General features: G+C 40.1%; 1 protein-coding gene across 3 annotated transcripts in view; it reads right to left on the bottom strand.

Moving 5' to 3' along the window:
- The window catches only part of LOC149532437 (E3 ubiquitin-protein ligase DIS1-like), a 69905-nt gene that overhangs the window by 33871 nt on the left and 8466 nt on the right, over positions 1 to 27568 (bottom strand). The gene's annotated exons all lie outside the window — the stretch shown is intronic.

Here is a 27568-nt window from a genome sequence, read left to right as displayed (position 1 = left end):
AAGCTGTAAAAATGATAGAGAAAACATACAGAAATGCAAATACACCATATTGCAAAGAAATGACAATCATAAATTATATTAGAATCATCATAATAGGCTAAAAGTCAATAGAATTCACTTATAAAGCATTGTTTTCACATACAAACTTCCACAATAGTTAAATACCAACAAGAAACATCGCAACAACTACCCTACAAGCTAGTCACTAATACAAAACATTTATTAACACCACATATTCATTAATTATTTAATTCTATATTAATATGTAAACGCAATATAACTTCACCATCAATTCTTTTGGGAAACTTCTGATCTTGTGTAACATCCCCGATCTAGTAGGTTACCATAGCCAGGATTGGTCAGTTCATCATCGCAACCCTCGTGAGTTGACAGTGAGTTTTGAGGGTCTCTGAGGCAGAGTTGCTACTTATAGTAAGTCTAACTATGGGTGATTGCTATTTTTGGCAGTGCAGTGGTGACCCAGTTGATTGGTCGTCATCTACAGTTGATTGTGCATATTATTCATGGAGTTCATATTTTATTAAGTTATTAATGAGGCTTTCATTATTATAAGGCACTTTATATTACTTCATGTTATAAAATGGAATTGTTAAGATGAAGCCTATTAAGTAATGAACGTGAAGTAAAAGCTAATTTGCACAAATATGATTATAAAAATGACTCCAATTGTGAGAATTGATCATCCAATTATTTGTTATTGCTTTGATATTCTCTAAGGGCCCTTTTGGTTGCTCAAATACGACTAGAATAGGAATTGAAAATTAGAATTTGTTTTGTATTCTCCATTTGGTACGCCAAGTCGAAACTGGGAATAGGAATGTGCATTCCCATTTTGGCCCCAAAATGAGCATATGTCTATTCCCAAAAAAATAGTTATTGGAATAGGATATTCTTATTCCTATTCCTATTTTGACTTTTTATTATTTGATAATGTTTTTAGATCTGTTGCTGGTTTGAGTTCACTAGCTGCCCAATCTTATTTGATATCGATCTATTGGAGCTTCTATTGCCCTCCATAGATGGGACTCCACGAAGGCGTTCAGTCAATTGCAAACTTGAAACTTGGAAGCACATTTGCTCTACTTCTTGAAGCCATGGACAAGTGAGAGAAACAATTTGAGGCCATGTTGCAAAGGCGTCAACCTGATTTTGTAATCCATGATATGACGCACCATTGGGTTTCTCCCATGCCTGCCAAACTGGACATTCCCACCATATATTTCGTCATCACCTTGGCTGCAAGTACAACATTCCTTAAAGGTCATAATACTGAGATTGGCCAAGACCTGACCGCACTGCCAGCTGGCTCCCCCTCTGCGCACATCTACTTTTCAACCTTTTCAGCCCAGATGAACCTGCAAGTAAACAAAAATAAGGAAGTGCACATTATTGTGGCAGAGTGGTGGAACATGTGCTTACAGAGCAATTGGTTGACAGCTTTCAATACTTCCGTGGAACTCGAAGGTAAATACTTGCACTATTTGGAAGCAATCCAAGGACGATCCATGCTTCTTGTTGGGATTCAGATGTCCAATCTGACTTTGCCACCGGAAAATGACCACTAGTCTTCATTTGCAGCAGCCCCATTCTGTGGTAGTAGTCTCCTCTGGCAGTGAATGTATTCTCACCAAACAAGATCTAGCTTCCTTGGCACTGGGATCAGAAGAAAGTGAGGCCCCATTTTTGTGCGCTCTTCTCCGCCAAAAGGTTGCTGAGTTACCACAAGGCTTTGTGGAGCACACACAAGGAAGAGGACTCTTGGTGACAGAGTGGAAGCCTTAGCTGCACATTCTCATCCATCCTTCTGTGGAAGCCTTTTGACTCTGTGTGGGTGGAACTCGGTGATGAAAGGGTCGAGGTTTGGAATACCACTAGTAACCATTCTGCTGCAGCATGAACAGTTCTTAAATTCAAAGCCCATAGCCGGTGATTTCAAGTTTGGGGTGCCCTGCCTCCAGAATTTGTAAGTAATTTGTTGAATCTGAATCTAAACATTTTTCCAATTCCAATTCCATTTTTGTAAAACCAAATAAGGGATTACATATTCCCAATCAAATTCCAGGTGAACCAACCGGGATTGGAATTGCAATTTTCCATTCCCATTCCCATTCCATTTTCAATTCTAATTTCTAGTTCCTATGCCAGCAACCAAACAAGCCCTAAGGGTTTGAAGACTGAATTGTGCATTCAATCCATTGGTGCAGTATAGTAGATTTGAATTTAGATTTTGAAGTCTGAAAATTGGTGCTTCCTCTTACTGTTGCTACTGCGGTTGAGAAGCATTTATGTGGTGAAGAATTCGGGAGTTTGGGAGTTCTGATTAGGGCACCCATTTTGGAGATCCAATTTGTGAAGAATTGCTACAGCCTTCCTACAATTTTCACTATGATTCAAAGGCCATCAGGAATCATTGCAAATTTAGGTGATTTTACCTTGGCAATCAATAACATTGGCAGCATTGCGGAATCAGAGACTGGTGTTGCAGTTTGGGCAATTTCCCAGGGCCCGCGGATGGAGTTCTAATGCCATAACAGGCATTTATTCTTTCCAACACCCCTGATGTTCTAACGCCACAGTTGGCGCCTGCTCCTTGAGGTTTTAACTCCATTTCTTGGTGTCACATTTCTACACCGGCGTGACTATAGCAGCCATTTCTTGGAAGACTACGATCTGAAATTGAGAGTGGAGGTTGGCATTGCAAGCTGACAGCAGTGCCAGACATCTGCAATTCGTGGATAGCATATAAAGAGGTTGACGTCAATGTCTATGGTGGATTCTTGCTGCTAAACGACCAGCAATATAATCAGGTTCTTTACTTATGTTTGTAAATTGGTTGATAATAAGGAAAAATATAATTTCACCATTGAGATTCTTACAAATTTTAGACTTTGCATGATTACAACTTCTTTGTTAATTTTTTGAATTTTTTAGTGTGTAAAAAATCAAAAAAACTAAATATTCCAAAAATCCAAATAAATTCTCACTTCATCAGCATAGCCAGTAGAGCCAACTTGGGCTCTTTATCGTTGAAAACTACAACATAATAAATAATAATTGATTATGCGAGGAAATAAAAGATATTAACCAGTAACTTCCAGAATCACTTTTCATAAACATTTTTAGTTGTTCAAATGACAACCTTTTTGGGCTTAGAAATTATTTTAATAAAATATGATAGCTTCAATGTTTTTAAATATAATAACTGTGAAGTCAATCCATCAGATAGAGCAAACATACAGAAATGCAGATACAACATATTGCAAAGAAATGATAATTGTAAACTATACTAGCGTATAGCATTCACTCATAAAGCATTGTTTTCACATACAAAGTTCCAAAAATAGTTAAATACCAACAGGGAACATCATAACAACTAATCTACAACCTAGTCACTAATACAAAACATTTATTAACACTACACACATTTATTTATTTAATAGTATATTAACATGTAGATGCAATTGTTTACCGTGTGGATTAATTAAGCAACGCACACAAACAAAGAATACGAACATGAACAGCAACCAGCAGAACTCTTATTATTATTCGCATATGCCAACAGTACATTATGCTTTTCTCATATGATAATGATCATGATAAGATGAATACAATGCTTCCTGAAGGGGTTATAAATACTTTCCGACGAACCTTCCCAAAGGTATCCGTCGGCCAGATACATCATGTCCGCTACAAACTATTCACCGTCGGCTACATAACAAGAACTTTCCCGAAGGAACCCGTCGGCCAATACACAATTTCCTTTCCGAAGGGACCCGTCGGCCGATACACAATTTCTACCGACGACATCATTCCCCCCAAAAAAGAAAAGTCGTCTCCCGACGACTATTACAAAATCTCTGAGACAAATCAACAACCAAAATATAATGACTGACCCAACATTGTCACCTTAGCCAATCTGACATCTGACCCTGATAGCCACCTGTGCCGCTTTCTGCCTTCCAATGCCGAGTACACTGAACCAAGTGTCGCTGCACTGCCTCCAACTGGATGATCAGCTCCTCCCGAGCTCTCTACACATCCACCAAGACAGCCTCATGGCCAACACCTACTCTCAGTGCCTCTGATACACAGACACTCCATGCCTGCCGCAGCTCCAAATCTTCTCATTGGTCAGACTCCCACGGTTGATATCCGCAACGACTGGGGGTCCAGGGGGCAACGCCCCCGGCGGGGTCGAGGGGCAGCGCCCCTCGTCGCCAACACCAATTTAGCACTGTGAAACCCACACAAAACTGCACGGAACACACCATTTCTGTCATTTTCTGCCGATTCTACACTCTTTCTGGCAATCGCTGATTCTTCCTCTTCCCTATGGTATCATCTGATACTCATTCTGAGCATTCTCGATTTGTCGACGTTTTTTTTTTTACACAAAACCTCCTGTCACCCTTCTGTGATGAAATCCGTACACAAAAACCCCTCTTCAAAATTTGTAATCTTGCAATCCAAATCCCTACACATGATATGCTTGGAAAATCCGTACAATCACCTCGCATTCCTAGCTGCAATTTCCGTACGCTGCTTTTCTTTACAAATCCGTACAAGAAATGGCTCTAAAATCCGTATGCTAATATATGTGCTTTAAAATCCGTACGAAACACAAGCTTATAACAAGCCGTACGGTATCTTCCTCCAAAAATCCGTACAGCAGCCTCTTGAGAGCCCGTACAATTAATTTATCTTAAAAAGCCGTACACCATTCTTCAAACATTGAGAACCATACGACAATCTTTTTTTACTGTGAAATCCGTACGGTGCTTGTGGAAACCGTACAATGCCCCTTACTATGAAATCCGTATGATAACAATGAAATCCGTACAGTTGCAATAAAATCCGTACGGTGGTAATGAAATCCGTACGGTGGCCTTAAAAACCGTACTACAACATAAAATCCGTACATTCTTAAAAAACCCTACTGCAATTTGGATTGTCTCGCCAATGGAAAACCGTACGGCAACATAAAATCCGTACCTTGCTATGGAAAACCATACGGAAACACAAAATGCGTACCTTGCTGATGGAAATCCGTACGGTAACATGAAATCCGTACGTTGCTGATGGAAACTATACGGTGCTCTTCAAAATCCATACTTTAGTTCTGGAAAACCGTACGGTGCTCTTCAAAATCTGTACTTTAGTTTCAAAATCCGTACTTCACTTCTGGAAAACCGTACGGCACTTCAAAATCCATACGGTGCTTTCCAGAAACCGTACGGTGCTTTACTTCACTTCTCTCTTTTTTTTTTTTTTTCTTTTTTTTTTTTTTAAAATTTATAAATCTCACTCCTGGAACAATTATGTACAATATTTACATATATACAGTACTTACAGTCTTCTCTCAGCTATTCGTCCATGGGGGTGCGTTACTTCTTTCATTGCAGACATTCAACTTCGACCTCTTCACTACATCGAATACTTCCTTTCGGTCTAGCATCCACTGTTTTATTGCTCTGTTATTGCTTACTTCCCTCATCTGGTACGGCCCGACCCATTTAATTTTGAACTTGCCTGGTTTGATCTCATTTCGATCGTCGTACAACACCCACTGTCCGAGTGGAAACTTGCTACGCTTGTTCTGTGTCATCTCCATATCGCCCAGTTTGTTCCCGAAGCCCCGTACCATGGACTCCGTCAACTGCCCCTTCTGTCCATCAATAACACTTTCACTCCGTACTGCTGCAACTTTTATTAGACCCTTTCGCTTTGTTTCCTGTGCAGACCGTATCGTGTGCCTTCCTTGCTGCCAGTACCTTTCTGTTATATTTGTGGTTCGACATAATACTTTCTTCCTGCGCAATCGTACAGTAGAATCTTTCCTTCTTTTCGGTTCGTACTGTATGTTCTGTCCTTCAGCTTCAGTCATATCCGCATTTTCTTCTTCGGCTTCTCTATGTTGCTTCGAACATTCATTTCTTCTTTCGGCTTCTCCATGTTCCTTCAGACATTCATTTCTTCCTTCGGCTTCTCCATGTTCCTTCAGACATTCATTTCCTCCGTCGGCTTCTCCGTGTTCCTTCGGACATTCATTTCCTCCTTTCTTACCTTTGTCGATCATTAGCATATTACAACTTGGAAAGAGCTCATAATCCTCTATCTGCCAGTGGTAAAGACCATTTACTGAATCCAGATCATCATCTCCTTCCAATCGTAGGACTCCCTCCTGATTGGGTTCCATACTCTGCCTCCTCTCATCATCTTCTCCTTCGGAATCTGACGATAGAGCTTCTTCTCCAACCATCTGAGTGTGTAGATCAATGACATACTTCCGGCCTTTGCTTTCGAGTGATAAAGTATTTTTCTTCCAATCGTGCTTTGCCTTGGCTTGTATCAGCCACCCCCGGCCCAAAATGGCATCATATCCTCTCCGCTTCAGTGGGATCACGACAAAGTCCAACAGGAACGGTTGTGTTCCAATCGTCACTGGTTGTGCTGTCAGGATTCCCAATGGCTTGATTCCATGTTGATCGGCCGTTAGCAGCTGGAATGTAGGCGGCCATAATGTCGGCTGTCCCAACTTTTTCCAAGTGTCTTCAGGCAACACATTGACACCGGACCCTCCGTCCACAATTGTTTCTGTCAATACAGTCCCGAGAATTCCCATTTCGACGACTGCTGGATGGCGTCCAGATGAGAGGGCTAACAACATCGGATCTTCTGCACTTGCGCCACTTTCCTTCTCCTTTTTGTGCCCTGTACTTGCTCCACTTTCTTGCTTTGTTCCATGTTCTCCTGGTAGTTGAGCAGCGGGAACAATGTTTGTGAGTGCCGATCGGAGCTGAGGCATAGTGAGCAACAGATCACTTATCCTGACAGGTATCTCGGCTTGCAAAATTTGCCGAACAATGTTCTGTTCTGCGCAGTTCCGTACGGAAGTACTCGGCGTGTCCTTCAGGTGTGTCGTTTCTGCCTGTGTTGCTTTCTGGATTTCTGCCCTTGCTTCCTCCAGTCTCCTCTTTTCTTCTGCTGGGTCAGGATAAAGCTTCGCTTGCTTCCGAGTGATGGCCAGAACTTCTTCCTCGTCTGTTCCTACAGTAATCAGATTTACTCCGGACTTTGGGCACTTGGTATCATCATGATCACCAGGTCCACACCAGCGGCATAGTAACTTCGGTGTATTTGTTGTGGTGCATTCGCGAGCGAAGTGACCCCACAGATTGCATGCGCGGCATTGAACAATTGGCCGACCATTTGCATCATACTGAATTCGACTCCTTCCGCCATTATTGTTGTTGCTGGTATTGTTGTTATTTTGACCGTGCCGGTTGTTTCGGTATCCACTCGATGTGGCACCTTCCGTACTGGTGTTCCCGTTCCCCCCGGACGGAGAGGCCTCCTGTGTCACGAACACTTGCTGCGGTGTTCTTGTTTTCAAATTGAAAGGGCATTCCTTTATTGAGTGTCCCATAATCTGGCAAATCTCGCAAAATTGCTCTTTCGGGCAGGATCCCTTCGTATGGCCTTCTTTTTTACATTCCGTGCACCATAAGTCATTGCCCTTAGGTTCCTTGTTCATGTTCTTGAATTCCTTCATCATCCGAAGCATGTCTTTCTGAAGGGCACGAACCTTCTTGTTGCTTCCTTCGTCATCGCTGCTATCATTTTCGGAGGATGCATCGTCATCTGAATCGGACGAGCTGGTCTTCTTCTTCTTCTTTGTCTTCTGGTCACTTTCGAGGTTCATTGCCCGGTTGTATGCTTCATTGTATGTGGATGGCAGCACGATCTTCATCTTCTTCCGCAGCTTCGGGTGAAGGCCTTCAATGAACCATCGTTTCTATAACCCGTCAGCTGGCTTATTCTCCATCTTACTGATTAAGTCCTTCAACCTCCTGGCAAAGACCCGTACAGTTTCATTCTTCTTTTGCTTGGTATTGAATATCTCGGGGACAATTTCATTGTCATCACGCAAAAGTTGAAATTCTGCGATGAACTCCTTAATGTTATCCCAACTATTCAATTTCTGTGGATCGGCATCAGGAAACCAATCAATGGCAACACCCCGTAGGGTTGCGGGAAATTGTCGGATCCATTCATTTGTATCTGTTATGCCATTCGCCCTCCAGATCGTTTCACATGTTTTACAATGTCGAATGGGATCAACTGCTTCATCACCATCAAATTTAGGCAATTTTTCCTTCGGACCTGCCATCATTACTGTATGTCGAGGGTTTTGTTGTTTACCTGCGCTATTTTGCACTCCTGCGCTGTTTTGAGCACCCGCGCTGTCGTGAACACCCGCGCTATTCTGGACACCCGCGCTGTTCTGTACACCCGCGCTGTTTTGCACACCCGCGCTGTTTTCTGCTTCCGCACTGTTTTCAACACCCGCACTGTTTTCTGCTTCCGCGCTGTTTTCAACACCCGCGTTGTTTTCTGCTTCCGCGCTGTTTGGTGAAGAAGAGGGTTTGTCAACCGTAGCTGTCCGTTCCGGAAGTATATCTCGGACGAAGAGGTCACTCCACGCTCATGCTCCTTCTGCACTCCGAGCCGTGCGAGTCGATCTACTTCCGTCAGGATTCTCTTCCCGTGGCGTATGCAGGTTCAGAAACTCCTCCCTCGCTTCTTCCACCAAATCAAGCCGTTGTCGAGTCTCCTTCAACAATCCTTCCGCACTCTTGCTTCCGTCGGAAATCTTCTGAAACCTCCTTCGACGCTCTATCTGCTGAGCCAAAATTAAATTTTCCTGCGCAACGCGTATGTCATATTTTTCCTTTAGCTTACTCTTGTCTTTGTTCAACTGATTCGGCATTTAATTCATCTCCGCCTGCCTGCGTGCCAGATCCATCGGGCAACGGCGCCAAATGTTTACCGTGTGGATTAATTAAGCAACGCACACAAACAAAGAATACGAACATGAACAGCAACCAGCAGAACTCTTATTATTATTCACATATGCCAACAGTACATTATGCTTTTCTCATATGATAATAATCATGATAAGATGAATACAATGCTTCCTGAAGGGGTTATAAATACTTTCCGACGAACCTTCCCGAAGGTATCCGTCGGCCAGATACATCATGTCCGCTACAAACTATTCACCGTCGGCTACATAACAAGAACTTTCCCGAAGGAACCCGTCGGCCAATACACAATTTCCTTTCCGAAGGGACCCGTCGGCCGATACACAATTTCTACCGACGACAGCAATATTACTCCACCATCAATTCTTTTGGGACTTGTGCATCTCAAAGTCTATATATCACAGTCATTTCCTTTGATTTTATTATCATTAGACATAAATTATCAAAGTGGTTTCCACGCAAGGCTCTTTATAGGTATCAGAGCGGTTGCCTGCCATCCTGTGCGATAGGGAAAAAAATATTATTTTGGTCCTATTGTTTTTATTTCAGTGACAAGTACTCTTGCAATTATTTCAACTATGGACAAGTACAGGAAATCTAGTAAATATGGGAACCAGTAAAATAGCAAGGGTAGTCTCGGGAAGAAAACAAATACCCTGATGGAAAGTATGGAAAGGCTTAGATAAAATCAAAAAAGGATGGATGCAATACTTTCAGATCTGGCAACAGTTGATAGGGCAGCAAGGTATATAGTTTCCATTTCTTACAAAGTCTCCCTTGCAAAGAATGCAAGAAGAGAAACTAGAGTTTTTGACAAGTGGGACATCCAGCAATCTTCACCATGAGTTTTCAGTAGCTGGTGATCATGGTGAATATGATCATGTGCTCAGTGGGTCAGCCACTAGTCCATCTTGCATACGTGATGTCAGTGACTCTTCACAAGGACACGTAGATATGACTATTTTGCCGCAAGACAGCTACACCAAGTCACAACATCTTGATGAGACTAGAGTTAGTAAACAAGAAAATAATGATGACATGTTTACTACAATTGATGGCAACCTCACTCCAGTTACTACTTATAAAAATGTCAATGACACAAGGTCTGATTCTCACTACAGCGGACTCTTATTTGATCATGTTAATAGTGTTACTAATAGGGTGAGTGTGGAAGAGGTAGTTGATACCACCATTAGTTTAGACTTGCTTGATGAGAGTGTACTTTTAGAAGACTACAAAGAAAATATGAGCACTAACAGCTCTAATTTTTACTATGTTCCCCCGAGTTTCTGGGATGGGGATGGTGGGATGGGTTTCTACGACAGCAAAAAAATTTGGCGATTTTGGGGATTGGGGGGGAACGACAAATGGGGATGGATATATATATATAGGGAAAGTTTAAAATATACACTGAAATTTGCTAATATACATGTCATTCATATGAAACTAAGCACAAAGCATGTCATTTAAACATTATAGAACCTTAACATACAACATTTGAATCCTATCTAGGAAATAAAAATTTGAAAATCTAAATATGCCCAAATGCTAGAGGGCTGTCATAAAATATCAATGTATCATCATCATGTTCAAGTTCAACATAGAAAACAAAATATAGAAAAATGAAGCAAACTACTGCTTCTATTCTCCCTTTGCCACCGTGGCATCAAAAATAGAGTCCTCCTCACTATCATCCTCCATAGGAAGCATAGTCTCATCTAATTGAACCCCAACCAATCCTGGTGATGTGACATCCTCATCTATTTGGGCCACATCCTCAAGCTCAACATCCCACCACAAAGTTGGTGTCTTCCTATACTCTGGAGCCTGACAATCCACAAGTCGAAGAGCGTGATGCACTACCACTAACTTTTTTGCTCATTTAGAGGTAAGTTTATTCTTCTTGACGAAGTGGATACATGAATATGTGGACCAATTTTTCTCTGCAGCTGAGGAACTAGCAACTTGTGCAAGGAGGCGAGTGGCAAGTGTTTTTAACTCAAGCGTATCTCTCCCATGCCAGGTCCAACATCTGTGCCAAAACCACTCTATCCAACCTCACGTGTGGCTTACCCAAGTTTGGGCCACAAAGGTTGGTGAAGTCAAGGAACTGTGCACAAAAAGTAGAGGCCTCTTGAGCTGAATACATCGTATCAATGGCTCTTGTGAAGCCATCCAATACCTCAGGATCATCACATGGGAAGCTGCTTCCACCCAACTATGCATACCATTTGAGATTTAGAACAAAGGCTGCCATATGAAGTGGGGTATTCATCATGTTCCACCTCAGCATCACAATGAGCCTAATATGCTCCTCATAAAACCCCAATGCGGGATGAACAAGCAAGAAAAGGACTAACATTAAATTTAAAAATCAACAACTTACCTCATTGTGGACCACCATCTCTCATCAAGGATCCTTTGTTTCACCACTTTCCCTTCAAAGGACTTAGAATTGGACTATCGTCTGCACTCTGGATTCACCACCATCAATCGGAGGGCCTCATACACCTCAATCATCCTCGCCATCAAGATGAAGTGTGTGCAATACCTATAAAGACAATTATAAATTAAAATAAAGTTGAACATTAATGATTAAAAACATCACATGTTAGTTTGTAGCAATTATAAATAAAAATTAACTATAAGAAAGCTATAATTAAAATTGACGTACCTTGCCTCCGCTGGTTTGAGGAACTCCTTAGAGAAAGACCTAAATAGAGCAAGTGAAGTGTGGTGGTTGCATATAAACACTTGCACTTCTCTAGCTTCCAACACCGCCTATTTCACCCATTCAATCTTCCCTATGTCCTCTAATGCATTGTTCAAGGCATGAACACAACAATGGGTCCAAAAGATGTGCCTATAAGCACCCTCTATCATCAAACCGGTTGATTTGCGCACACGTACAGAATCTGTGATAACCTGTACTACACTAGTTGATCCAACCTCCTGTATGGCATCCCTCAAAATGGTGAACTAGAATTTTGCATCCTCCTTCTTTCTTGAGCAATCTATGGCTTTCAAAAAAATAGAGCCAATAGGGGATGTGACAATGATATCAATGAGTGGCCAATCTCTAACATTGGTCCTACCCATCCATCACAATAGAGCAGCCCATCCTAACCCAAGTCTATTTCATATCCTCAAACAAAAAAGCAACCGTTTAGTACTCTTCATCTAGGATGGTTGTTCGTAGCTTATGCTCACCACGGGGTACAAATGAGGGATTCATATTCAATATATCTTTCAGCATTTGTTTACAATAAGTGGAACGGGCTACATGATATGGGATACCATTAGTAACAAAGAATCTACCAATAGATGCCTCACACTTTTCCATTTGCCTGTGCATTAAACATACTTTCCACCGAGCCCTTCTCACTACTACTCATATTTCTCTTCCCTCCAGACTCAGTAGGGCTGCCACTAGTACAAATGGCAAATGACATATGCCTAAATGATTGTGACTGAATAGATGGTGATGTCACTGTGAAATTTTTACCCTCCATTTCAGCCTCTAAGTGCAATCTTTGGCATTCTAATCTCTATTCATCAATCAAGTTAGGGCAAGCTTTGACTCCATGGCATGCAACACCTAAAAAGTGTGATTCCACCCTTGTATAGCTGCCCCTAAAATCATCAAGACAAACATGGCAATCTCACACCCTAGTCCCTCCTGAATTCTTTTTATCTTTTGGCCTAGGTGTGACATATTGGAGAAGAGGTTTTTTCCTATCGAAATGACCCTTTGCAAAATCTTTCATGATGGTGGAAGGGCATTTAAACAAATCAGATTTAGGATCAGCTCTTTTCCTAGTCCCACTACTAGCAACATCACCCCCAACCACATTTTCTTCCTCATCACAACTATTACTAGTAATCCCACTACTACTCATTGTGCTTTGTTTTGAGATATAAATTTGCAATTGACAAATGAGCTGAAACAATGAAAAACAAATTTAAAAATCAAAATTTGTTTTCTAGCTGCAAATCTATTAAAAAAATGGAAAATGGAAGCATAAAGAGTTTCGTACTTAGTGCACAAAATGGAAGCTCAAACCCCTGCTCAAGCTCTTGGAAGCAAAAAAGTCACCTCCTCTTCTTGCAAAATGAAAACCCCAGCCAACTGCAACACAATCCAACTTCACTAGCAAAACCAAACAAATGACAAAGCAACCAAAATATGGTCTCTTTTAACCTTTTAAGGCATTTGGAGGGGTGGGTCCCACCTAGGCGACCAAGTAAAAAGCATAGTTTTTATGTTACTTGTTGACTTTTTTTTTTCTTTTTACATGGAACAAATAAGGGGCAGTCGGTCATCCTCAGTACGGTCAAAGGAGGACGTCTAGACGTCCCCTAACCGTACCGGGGACAGCATTTTTTTTGCCCAAGCATCCCTGAGTAGCCAAAATGTTCCCTTTGTTTTATGGCATTTTGGGGATGGCGAGGGGACGTCCCCATCTCAAAAACTTGGGGTTTTTTGCAGGTAGGATTTTTATGACAGTTATGATAGTGTTGAGTCAATGCAGGAGGTAGTTGTCTTCTCAAGTATGTAGGATGAGGGCATGGAGCTACCCAATGATGACACTCATGATTTGAGTATTACGGAGGAGTCAGGTGATATAGATTTATGCCCTAGTGTTGTTGGTTCACATGATGACAATGAGTCATGCATGCAACAACAAGAAATAGCAGAAGGGTCTCTGTTAGGCAGTATTGATACTAGTGATGTAGGGACCTCTGACGTTTCACACGATAATGATTATGCTATAGCGAGTCTAGTATATCATATTAGATGTTTGGTGATGACTCAAAATGGTTATTGTATAATGACAAGTTCCAAAATCATGATTTACAGGAATTTACAACTGAGGGGAAGAAGAGACATTCAAGAAGTTTGATACAACAATGGCTTCCACTTCTTCAAAGGAGGTATTGGTAGAGGTACCCAATGGTAGTACCTTGTTGGTGGACATGTGCAAGGTTGCTAGTGCACATGATGAGAGTGATCGTGAGGTGAGCAATGAGGATACAGTTTTCTATCATAGTGTAGTTAGTAAGTCAGAGAGCTTACGAAGGAGCCAAGGTACACAAAGACATTATGTGACCAAACAGCTAAAAGTGAGCAATAATGATATCTTTTCAGCTCTTGAGCATTATGATGTTATTCGGAAAATGTTGATTGTATTTGGTTGGGATGCTCCTATGTCAGATGAGCACAGTGGTTGTAGTTTTTCCCTAGTAGAGATTCATTCACTTCGAGAGACTGTCAAGAAACTTGAGGCATAATATTTATAGTTGGTAGCTAATAGGGATTACCTTCTTGTGTAGGGTAGCACTTATTATGAGGCATTGTTAGGGAAAGAGGAGAAGGTCGTTGAGCTCACCCAGGAGCTTAAGGCAACTTATGGGGTGTTGGAGAGGACCCAAATGGCTCTCCAAGAGTCGTAGTTGCAGTTGAGAGAGGTAGTTGTAGAGTTGGAGCATGTTCAATCTACACCACCCTCAGATTCTAGTTTGGTTACATATAGTGGTGGTTGGTGTTGCGATGACTTCCACAGATAGGGATGATGGATGTGATGAGGATGTAGTTACATCCATCCTTGATATGAATGCAATAGTTGCAACTGAGATGAGTGCATCAGTGGAGGACAGCTAGACTGCACAGAGCTTCCTGTTGTACCAGGTCCCCAATAGTTAGCACACTGACAGATGATGTGATACAAGTGATTGAGAGTCTTGATGTGACAGTAGTGGATTCTTCGAAGAGTTGTGTGCCAATTCCTAACACGACTCCCACTTTTTCACAGGACTCGAGCAAGCTATCATCTGATTTGGAGCCGAGTTCTTATGGGGATTTGTTTCCTTTTATCGAAAGCAAATCTATTACTTCATCTCATACAGCTAATAGCGATAGATAGTAGTGTGACAGTTTCAGAGGGATTGGCTACAAATTGTAGGGGAGCAAGTTGATGCTTCTTCATATTATTTCTACTAAATAGAGTCATTTATGGAGTATCTACTTAAGAGTCCAAAATTGCAAGAGGGACCATACAAAGCCTCTAAGGGTACTCTCATCTGAGGTTTTGCAGTATTTGTCGTTTGGTGGGAAAGATAGTATAGACCTTGGCTACAATGCTTCCCCATAGGGATTTTGTGGTTGACTTTGTTGAGAGGTTTACTAGGAAACCTATCCAACCAGTTGTTTACAGACAAAGATCGGAGCTATCTCTTGGTTCTCAGTTTGATGATGATGAGCCTCTAATAGAGATCGGTACATTTTATCGCAACTATATAGTGAGGAGTGCTCATCATTTTACTTTTGACCCACGGGTAGAGGAATTGGTTTTGCACAAGCGTGGGTTGGCTCCAAGTTCATATCATCTTTTATGGAATGGGTTTGCACCATCTACAATTGGTGGGATTAGTGGTTGCAAATTAGCAAGAGGCTACTTGCAAAGTCAGCATGTCCATGACGATTTTTGCAAAGGATGGATATTTGGGTTATGGTACAGATGCTTTGGGGAGTACTAGTTCCTGTTGCACAAATAGACTTCATATACATGGCCTAATGGTAGGGTGTGGAAGGAATTTTGATCTAGCAGATGATATCGGATATCCATTTTGGATGAGTTTCATCTCTACTAGGATCCACGTGGAGATAGAATTGGCACAGCAGATTGGGTGAGTTGTCATTTTGGTATGTGACTATATATTCAGGATAGCTTTGTGGATAGTGTTATCATCACAGGAGTTTGCAAGTGATGCCAAGAACATTATACATATTTATCCTTGGGATCTGGGTGGATCATTATGTTTCTTAGACTTTTGTAATTGTTTGAGGACAAGCAATCTTGGGGAGCGAGGACTATAATGTTCCCATTTTAGCATAACCGTGATAGTGGATGGATTTAGCCTATTATTGGGTCCTTGTAGGTTAATAATAGTGATTAGACCTTGTTAAGGGTTATGGCTCCGTTTGGTGGGACTTACTATTTATAGTAAGTCAACGAATGGTTCCGATGAGCTCAAATGTGTTGGAGGAGTTGAATGATGCTCTCATTTTTTTAGTTTTGACTATGGTTTGGGCCTCAAGAATCTTAGAAGGAGCGTCTATTTTTAGTAAGTCACTCCATCAGGATCATTCCTCATCTTTCCTTATCAGGATCACTCATGTTTTGTCAAATTTCAATTTTGATGCTTCTTTGATCATTTTCACAAGCTAAGTGACTTATGATTATTATTTAATTAAATATGTTGAGGTTGTTATTTTTGTTGGTATTATATATTGGCCACCTCAATGTCATATCTCATTGGAATCATGTTGAAGGTTTAAAATCGTGGGCACAAGAAACAATGGCCTTGTGTGTCAGAATATTGTGATATTGATGAAAAGGTCATTTTTGGATCCAAAGGAAGTTAATAAATTATATTATTCAAAGATGTGCCTAAATACAAAGAAAAAGGCATTTAAGTGAAGAGTGTGCTCATAAGGACTCTTGGCATTGAGTGTGAATAATGAAGCCTTTGCATTGAAATGTTATAAATATAATGCCTTGCAAGGATCAAATTGTGAATTTTTCACCATTTTAGCACTTTGAATCTGGGAAACATCAAGTGAATTGTGCTCTATCTATTGAGTATTGGTCTGAGATTTATTTGAGGTTTGAATGGTGTTGTTGTATACCATTCAATTAATTATCTATTGTTGCATTGGAGGTAGAAGGGGTTGTTATTAGCGTGGGAAACTCTCTGCAAGCATACCTTGAGTTTTTGTGTTGCTTTAAAGAGCTATATAGGTGGAGCGATCTTCTTTTCATAGCTGTGATTTCTTTCCTTGGATCTACATTCCTACTCTATGTGTTGTGTTTGGGTTGCTGGCAGCATTTACCATTTACAGGTTGCATATTATCATCCATTGTAGCAGTGTGTCATGCATTGCATTTGAGTTCTTCACTATGTTGGCTCCTAAATTTAGCAGTGTTTGAATAACTAGGAAATTGAAACAAAATACATATAAGGATAGCTAATTCCTATGATGGATGCCTTTGAATGAAACCTAGGCCAACTATAAGGCAACTATCCTTCTACACTTTAGGCTCTGAAAAACTTAGGCGGGTAGACCTTAGATTCATTAATGTCACCAATGCAAAAACATAATTCAGAATCTAAACAAAGCAGATAATAACCTGATTCTTCTATGCTAATGCAACAACATAGGTATGCAATAGCTAGTTACAAAACCGATGAATTCACAAGCTAAGTGAGGGTCTTCCTTTCAGCTCTACAAACAAGAAAGGGAAATGGTTAATTTGATTTAAAGAATTTCAGCAAGATCCATGAATCAAACAGCAAGAAAATGCAAGCTCTTGTAGCTTAGATCAGTGAATTATCTATTGGACTTTTGAATCACAAGACATACAACAAAGTAACACAAACTTATGACATAGCTTTCGATCTGTGAAATGTTTCCTTACAACCTCTCATAACTATGATTTCAAATCAACCTTCTTATCAAATCCACCTGTAGAATCAATGAGAACGTAACCTCTATCAAGCAAATTAAACAATTCCTTGGATTGAAGCATCAAAGATGGATTATGTATCTCACAACAAGACAATAAAGTAACACAAAACTTTGTTTCGCTTCATTCAAATTTCGATGATTTAGAAAGATGGAGAGAAGAAAGATGAAACCCTTTTCTCATTAAAAATCATGTTGTCTCTGATTTACACTTGGAATATGACTCCAAACTCAAGCAAACTACAATAGACTCAACCAGATTCATTAGTCTGCTCTATGGAAACTATACAATGGCTGCTTTAACAAGAAGTATGCTAAAGAAAGGTGGAAAACCAGGTTTAAAACTTGCTCAAACAGCTGGGAACCAACCCTTACAATGAAGAAGAATGAGAAGATATAGAGAGAGAAAGAGGGTCGGAACTGATCTGATCATGCAAAATGTCCTCTTCAATCTCCACCTAATATTGTTGTAAATCTTCTCTCATCTCTCCTCCTTCAACTCAAAATCATATCCCCATTATTTGCCTCAACAAACTCATCAAAATATCCCCAAATGATGAAGAAACCAATTACTGAAAAGATGCCAAATCTACTCCTAAAACCTTTGCCAAAAACTCCACTAAATGGTTTCTAAGGCAAAATAACATTGCTCAAAACATCCCTGTCAAATTTGGGACAAACCCACTTAACCATTTGCCTGGAAACTGAAAATGAAACTCCATTGACAAAGCCAAAACAATCTGTTGAGAATGCCCCTGTTTTACAAATCTGAGAATAACTTTTACCCATTGAGACTTGTGCACATTTGGCCTGCGAAATCAGATTCTTCATTCTAAGACCTTTCTGACAATATATGATACTTGTATATCTGGATCAAAATCATACACTAGGCATCTATTTGAATCTACAAGCTTTGAATGAAAACAAGCCCTTTGAAAGTTTAAAAATATCTCATTTTATTCTATAGTCAAAACTATATGAATAAAACATCATCTAGTTACTTTTATTTAAAAAGTGCAGGCGAGATTGGTTAACTTATTTCCACGTGGGCCTCACTTCATATTTTGCCTCTGAAAATTTCATCAAAGGTTGTGCGTTCATTTTGAAAGAAATGAAATATTAAAACACTTGCAATTTTCCACCAAAGTAATCTATTGGTCAAACCTCGATCAACTGCTGACAGCGAGCCATGTGTCATCTTTTGATTTGCTAACTCTACCGCATAGCCACCAAGTCACATTTGGATTGGCTGAATCTACCATCTCGTCATCAAGCAAGGCCTAGGCGCCACTTCTCATAGTTTCATAACTTCAAAACCATTTATCACCAACTACATTTTAACCCTCAGAAGATACGATGATGACATACACAACCTTGCAACACTTTCCACTAGCCACATGATTTATCTCGCGAGGTTGCGATGACCGCCAGTAGCCTCCTCATAAACCTCAAAACCAAGCTCGCGATTAAGCCTATACCCCTTGCGATTGCACACACAGCTACCTTTCGTAACTTCATGGGCCACAGAGTGGAACCTGCCGATCGCTCTCTGAAGTCAGCCTTGATGCCACATGTCCATGCGTGCAGACATCATCACCATGTGTGTGTTGCTTTGTTCAAAAGTTTACTATGTACCGCCAAGTTGGATGTGAGCATCGCGCACATGTCCTCAACTCCATGTCTTAAGAGAAACGCTTAAGACATGTAGGTATTGTGCGCTTGTTTATAAAAACACAACAAGAGCTCAATGCTTCCCCAATGTGGGATATGAGAAATAAGCATTTCCCTATGACCTGCAAGCATGTGCTTCAATGTTTCTCATTATATTTGCTATGCACTACATATAAAAGAATTTCTCCAATTCTTGGAATGGTCCACGTTATCTGACACCCCACTGCAATTCCAAAATTCTTTATTGTTAGCAAAAGTTACACTGCTCGTGACCTCATCATCATCTTCAGACAAAAGCAAAGCACCATTTTTTTTGTCGCACATTTTAATAGTAACCCCCCTTTGTTCTATCAGGCTCTGTTTATTTATAGAATAGGCTCTCTCCCTGTGTATATGCCATGTTTGAAATGGCACCCATATCGCCAGCAGTGCGTCTAGTCATTTTAACGCAAATCCTCAATTCTCTCGCTATCCACGTATGCACACTATAGCCCCATTAATTTGTTTCAGACTAGCAACGGTTTTGAGAAAAATCAAATTATCGTTCATCTTTGATCTAAGTCTCTCTGCAAATTCATTTGCTTCCACTCCAATCTTAGCTTTCATTTCAGTCATGGCAAATGTCAACACAACTTTCCCCCAACATCTAATATATTAGAATTTGCAATCAATAAAAGTAATGCTTCAGTTGAAACTCATGAGACCCTAGCGTCTTCTCCACACGTTGACCTCTGCCAAAACAAATCAAAGCAATAACAAACATATGTCTTCCCAATACTAACTTAGCCCTGTAAAAAAACAACGCCCAATCATCTGGTTCAGCATATTTGTATTACCTTCATCCGACTTCTTCCATAAAGAGTCAGCGAACATCTCTACTTGCAGGTCCAATCAGGACAAAGTTCTTGGCATGTGTTTACATGATCAAACTAGAAAAGAAACCATCAATGGTGGCTCTTAACTCTATGTAGTCATTTCATGTGCATTAAGCAAGCCAACACCATTTTCCTTTAGGGCTACATCGAATATCAACCAAACAAAGGTCAACACAACAATCTCCCTACAACCCGCAGATTTGCAAAGGGCTATGTGTGTATCCTGGCAAAATGGTGTGTTTCATTTCAATAGTTTATACTGTGTATAATAGTTGACTCAATCAATTGATCCCTTGCGAGCACATGAGAAGGTTTCAATGATGGATACGCTGCCAGTTACAGTCATGCTGAGGGTGATTCACAACTTGTTTAATGAATTCAGTTCCATCACACCAATAAAAAGCTCATTGCACATTGTCTTATGAAAAGGGTTAAAAACAACAGTTTTATGAGAAGAAACATCATTGAACAAGCCTCACACTTGCCAAGAATCACCCAAGATTACAAGGAAGACGTCTACCATAGGCATGTCACTTTCAATGTTCAAGCTTTACCAATGTTCATATACATTTGGTACTCAAAAACATTCCAAATCCAACCAATCAAACAAGTCAGGCCTTCGAGAATCGCCATGCCTCATCTATGTGCCATACACATCTCATTCTTCAAATGTCATTATGCCTCCATAGTATCTTGTCATATTTCTCTCCATGGTTCACACTTGGAACAGTAGCCCACTAATTTTGCATCTTTCACATTGCATTTCCTTTGCATTTAATTATTAATGTGGATGTCAAGTCAGTTATTTCAATCAAATTGAAAAAGCAATGTTCTCATGTATGGTGCAATATGAACTTCCTACTTTAGTAATTCATTTCAAACTATATGCACCCCTTTGTAATGGAATGACACAAGCGGCCAAGTATTATCATTCTTGGAACATATTAAGTGATGCTATTATTCAAAAATGGTCACTTCATCTGCGATTTGTACATAACAATGCTCACATTTTGCTTAATGACATTTCCCTTCTTAGATTAACAAAATAATCACCACCTTGTAAAAGAGTGCCATACATCAAACCTATCGAATATCCTTTGATAAAATGCATTTTAACACTACATCTACTTGACAAGGCATACTGGAAGAATCTAGATCAGGAAGTTGGGTTCAAAAGTGGACCCGACTAAAAAAATTTCAAACTCAAACACCTGAACCCTCACTGATCCATTGAACTCCTCATACTGATTGGACTCAAAATTGATCGCTGATTAAACATTTTAAAATCAGTTGTTCCTTTTTTGAAAAGTGTCACATTCGGTGTCAACGGGACTTAAAACCGGCTTTAAAAAAAACTGACAAAAACATTTGATCAAGCCTTGGCACTTGGCACACTTGTTTTGTGGTCAACAAACTCCCACTTCACAAATTTTCATCTCATGACGAAATCAGGGTTGAAAGTTATTACCTCTCTGAAATTAATCAGCATTCAAACATGTCAGAAACAGAAAATTGGATTTGGATTTGGCTTCGAAAATTAGTCAAATGGTCACTCAAGGAGATGAAACTCGGGGCACTTATTCTTCCCTATATGGAGAGTATGTGGTTACATTTTGGGCTCATGACAAATAACTGGGCACATTTGACAAGTGTGCAAAGTTGGCTTCCAAAATTTGCAAAACAGGGTGAACTACTAAAATAGTGATCTTTTGCAAACAAAATGGCTTTAGGAAAGTGTGCAAACGGATTGGTGAAAACTTATAAATTGACACACCTAAATTATTTTCAGTATAGAACACAGCGGTGTGATCAATTGGACCTCATCTATCATGGGCTCAAAGATATGACCTTACAAACAGGCCTCTTGATCAATCTGCAAATCTGATCAACAATGACTTTAAAATTGCATTTGGAATCACATTTGAAAACTGACCAAATGGATTCATCATAAGCTCAAATTTGAAAGATAACATCTCTTTGACTCCTAGAATGCAGTAACAAAGGAATTTCCTCATTTTGATCAACGAAGTCAAAGTTACACTTGGTCAAACAGAGCTTCCTGGAATTCTAGACAAAGTGCATCAGCACGACAACAATTAATAACCGACTTTGGGAAACTCAAAACCCTATCAAAACATGTCAAAACGACTTGAAATTTGAAACATAGGTTCTCTAATATGCATGCTAAACATTCCCAAAGTGTCGAATCATGACACTTAACCGTGTGCAAGATATTCAAATGCAAACTAGCTCTCCGAACATTGTTTGACACAGACAAATGCAGATTTGACAAAGTGCTCAAAACAACACCTCACCAAATGACTCGAAACTTCAAACTAATGACCTGAGGTGGATGAATATACTAAATGAAGGACAATGAGCACTTGAAACACATGATTGGGCTCAAAGCAACATCCAAGTACATGTGTATGAAAAGCATTTATAGGGGCTAACTTTTGCAAAGCTTTTAACTATGGTACTCAAAATCCTTTTGCAATTTTGAGTCCCAACACACTACAAGGAAGACGTGGTCTCTTTTGAGGTTGTGGTTAATAATCTAGGAGTGACATTACAACTAGAGACTATATTAATTATTGCAGATCATTTCCATTTACAACCTTCAAGGTGAATCTCTTATATCATCCAGGTTCTCTAAATAATTAATTTGTTGCTTAGAAGTATGAGCCTTGTCAATATTTGTTACTGATCAATTGCAAATTAAAGTTTGTGAACATTGTTATCAATTTTTTTCATTCAAGTTTATGTATTTATCTATATTTGAAAAAACAAAGAATTGCAAATTTCAAAACTCAAAACACAACAAAAACAATTTTTCAGCATTGTTCTATAGTGAGACATTAGGGCTCTTTACAAGAAAGAAAAGAATAATTTGACAATAATTTTCATTGAATAGCAAGTTGTCAAAAATGCATCCAATTGTTTTGATTGGTGAAGAAATAGTCAATGATCTAAAAGAGAATAAATCTGCAATGTGTGTGGACATGTTAGAATGGAAGCTCTCTACACTTGAAGAGCTAGACAGTGAGATAAGATCAGCTTTGGCAGAGTCTTCCTCAGACCTCAAGGGTTTGAAGCACCACTTGTCAATTTCAGAGATATATTTGAAGAAGATGGAGATAAATTGTGGAAAAGTGCTAAACTGGCTCAAAATTTCAATATGAGACTGGAAGAAGAGCTTTCTACAGAGGAGGTGGGCAAAAAGACATTAGAAACTTTGAGAAACATAGTGGCCTACCTTCAATATTTCAAGAACCATATTGATGACATACGCCCAAGGATTACAGAAGCAGATTGGAAGCTCAGTAAATATAACCTTAGGGTCAATATCACATGTGTAATATCCTCCCCTGATTTGAACTTTGGCTTGAAGAAATTTAACTTAAGGAATATTGTCAAACACTTTGTATGCAAACTCATAAAGCTGATTTCCTCAATAAATTGATTTTCAATGAGTAGATTTACAAACAACTATGAAGTGACATTCAAAATGCGTAATACACATCATAACATTTTGACAAACACTTGGCACACATTCAACGATATATATAAAAAATCTGGAAACTCTTTTAATGTGCTGATAAAGGATGATTTTAAATGTAGATGTGCACTTACAGCTGCCTTAAAGGCTGCAACAACTATTCAGACTTGTATTCAACAATTATAATGCATAGACATGGAAGTATGATAGAAGAAACCTAGAATTGAATGTTGTAGTGATTTGCGAATAGAGTGACAACCTTCCAAACTTCTAATCAGCCGGATAAACAAGTAAACTTGATACCAACATTGTTCACGCACTGTAGCAGCACTATTCACACAATACTGTACCAAAACACTATTCACACGATACTGTAGCAAAACACTATTCACGTCGTACTGTAGCAAACACTATTCGTGTGGTACTGTAGCAAAATATTGTTCATGCGCACTGTAGCAATAACTAACTTCAGATATGCACTTTCAAACCCTTGTAAATTCTTTATGCAAGAGCACCAAATGAAACCCAATGTGTTCCCTGAAGTGAAAACACCATTGATCCTCCTGGCTGTGTCTTCCAACACCGAAGAGAATGCTAGCAAAGAGGGATTCCGTCCTCCAAGCCCGATAATCAGATATCCAACAACATAACTTTAATCTTCATCCAAGCATACTAAAAAGAAACTCTTCCATTTCTTTTATAGTGTTCTCACAAGAGCTCAGTCCTTCGTTTTCTCAATGTGGAATAAAACATAACTCCCTTTATGTAACTTATGTATCCAATGTGTTATAAAATAAAGGGGACTCTTTTAATTTAAATATTTCCCACAAACTATAGTATATGCATTAATAAAGTTAAATATTTAAATTTAACTTTATAAAATAGCTTTATTAATGCATAACAAATCTTATCAATGATAAACAAGTCTTCTTGTCGATTTTAAACAATTACCATCGACATACCGCTGCCACTGGATGTCCGACCATGTCCAAGATGACTTACTATAAATAGTAAGTATGCCCAAAGTTGCCTCAAAACCCCTCAAAAAGACCTGCAACTGAAACTATCTAGGCCAAATGGCCTCTAAGTCCCTTTAATGTCCTGGTTAGCCTACGGGACTGTGGGGAAATAGGCTAATGACAACATCATGCTATGAATGCTAAAAAGGGGACATTAAAGTCTGCCCTTCCCAAAATTGTTTATCCTCAAGCAATTTCAACTCTGGATGTTGTAATATCTGCTCATTTTTCCAAGTAGCATCCTCCACTGGTAGATTCCTCCACCCAACCAAGTACTCCTTGATGATCCGCCTACGAAGCACCCTCTCCCTGGAGTCAAGTATAGCCTCGGGAACCAAGATAAGCTTTCCCTCATCATCAAGAGGTGGCAATACTACTGAAGGCACCACATTGTGGCCCAATGTCTTCTTAAGGCATGACACATGGAATACATTATGCACTTTACTATCTGCAAGCAATTCCAACTCATAAGCTACTTCGCCCACTCTCTTGATTACTTTGAATGGTCCATAGTAGCGTGGTTTCAATTTCTCTGCTCCACTCTTCTTGAGAGAGGACTATCTATACGGCTGTAACATGAGGTACACCATGTCTCCTACCTCAAAAGACCTCTCAACCCTGTGCTGATCAGCATATTGCTTCTACTGATTTTGTGCCTTTTGCAAATTTTCCTTCAAGGATCGCATAATGTCCTGACACTCTTGCAAAATATCCTTGGCCTTAGGCACCCTACTGTCCCCAAATAAAAAATCCAAAAAATTAGGAGCATCATACCCGTACAGTGCCATGAAAGGGGACATTTGAATAGACATATAGAAAGAGGCATTATAGCAGTACTCCCCTAGATGTAGCCACTTCACCCAAGCCTTCTGCTCTCCTGCAATGTAGTTTCGAAGGTACCCCTCAACCCATTTATTCACTATCTCTGTTTGCCCATCAGTTTGGGGGTAGTAACTAGTACTCGGAGTTAGCTCTGTTCCACACAACCTGAACAACTCCTGCCAAAAGTGGCTCATAAACCTACTATCCCTGTCGCTGACTATGCTCCATGGCATCCCATGTAATCTAAATACCTCTCAAAAGAATAGCTCTGTTGTCTATACTGCTGAATATGTGGACGAAATCGCAAAGAAATGTGCAAATTTCGTCAATCTGTCTACCACAACAAAAATACAATCCCGACCCTGTGCCTTTGGAAGGCCTGTGATAAAATCCATGGAAATGCTATCCCACTTCTTCTCTAGTATAGGTAGGGGTTGTAGTAAACCGCCTGAAAAAGAATGTTCCTGTTTGTTCTACTGACACACTGGGCACTCCCTAACGAACTGTAGCACTTCTGATTTAAGCCCCTTCCAAGTGAAGCGCTCTTTCACCTGCCGATATGTCTTAAAAAATCCTGGATGTCCTACTAATGGTGAATCATGAAATGCTCTGAAGATCTTTTGCTTCATGGCAGACCCAGGTACCAAATAAATCCTTCCCTTGTAAATGATCAAATCATTTACAACAGTGTATCGACTATCCTGAATAGCTCCTTCAATAACACTAGATGCCCAACTATCCTTGGCATATTCTACCAAGATCAACTCTCTCCAATCATCCATGACTATCCCAACAGCAAGCAAATGAGGCCTTCTGGATAAAGCATCTGCGACAATATTTTTCTTCCCTTTGACATAGACTATGTCAAAATCATAGGCCTATAACTTACCCATTTTTGTTGCCTATCATTAAGATCCTTCTGTCCAAGGAAATGTTTCAAGCTGTTATGATCTATTTTTATTGTGAATCGGCTCCCTGCTAAGTATTGCCTGAAATTAGCTAGCGCGTGCATGATTGCTAGCATTTCTTTGTCATAGATGCTGTAAGTTCTCTCAACACATCGTAATTTCCTGCTCTCATATGCGATGGGATGTTTGTCCTGCATGAGGATAGCTCCTACGCCCTCTCCCGAGGCATCACACTATAGCTCAAAAGGCCTGGTGAAATCTGGAATGGCTAAAACAAGACATGTACTCATCAACTCCTTGAACTTGTCAAAACAATCCTGAGCCCTCTCTGACCACTTGAAACTGTCTCTCCGTGTCAAATCTGTAAGTGGTGCTACTATCTGTGAAAATCCCTTCACAAATCTGCAGTAGAACCCACAAAGCCCAAGAAATCCCTTGAGTTGTGAAGTGTTCGTCGGCGGTGGCCAATCCAGAATGGCCCTGATCTTGTCTGGGTCAACCCGAACACTTCCTGCACTAATAATATGCCCTAGATAGAGCAACTCTGTCATTCCGAACTCGCATTTACTCATCTTGGCATATAATGACTCCCTCTCTAGAATGTTGAGCACTGCATCAATATGCTTCAAATGTTCATCCCAAGTACGGCTGTATATCAGTATATCATCAAAAAATATCAACACAAACTTCCTCAACTGATCTCTGAATACTCTATTCATATAGAACTGGAAAGTGGCGGGGGCATTAGTCAACCCAGAGGGCATGACTAAGAACTCAAAATGTCCGTAGTGGCATCTAAAAGCTGTCTTCTCCACATCCACCTCTCTAACCCGTATCTGGTGGTAGCCAGATCTTAAATCAATCTTAGAGAAGTAGCATGCACCGTGCAATTCATCAATAAGCTCATCGATGCGCGGAATAGGGTATTGGTTTTTGATTGTCTTCTTGTTTAGCTCCCTATAATCAATGCACATCCTCATTGTACCATCCTTCTTCACCAATACTACCGAAGAAGCGAAAGGACTCTTGCTTGGCCGTATGTGCCCCATGTTAATCAACTCCTTGATTGCCTTTTCTATTTCATCCTTATATCTCCTTGGATGGCGGTAGGGTGTGATGATGACTGGCTTAGCCCCTTCCTCTAACTCAATAACATGCTCGATTCCCCTATCCGGGGGTCTCCCTGGAGGTATCTCACCAAACACATTAGTATGTTTGGTTATTATTTTTTGTACATCAGGTGGATACTCCTGTTTATGCTGCTCTGTCACCTCAGGCATTACTCTGAACTCTGTTGTCCACTGCACCTGGTCGTGTCCAAAGAAACTCTGCATCCGCTTGAGTGACACCACTCGAAGTCTCCCATCTGACAAACCTCTAAGCACTATCTTCTTACCATTT

This window comes from Cupressus sempervirens, chromosome 10 (assembly GCF_028749045.1).
Source record: "Cupressus sempervirens isolate cs-2001-9-10 chromosome 10, ASM2874904v1, whole genome shotgun sequence".
NCBI classification, from domain to species: Eukaryota; Viridiplantae; Streptophyta; class Pinopsida; order Cupressales; family Cupressaceae; genus Cupressus; species Cupressus sempervirens.
The sequence above is the reverse complement of the archived record's forward strand: the minus strand, read 5'-3'. Positions and strand labels throughout refer to the sequence as shown.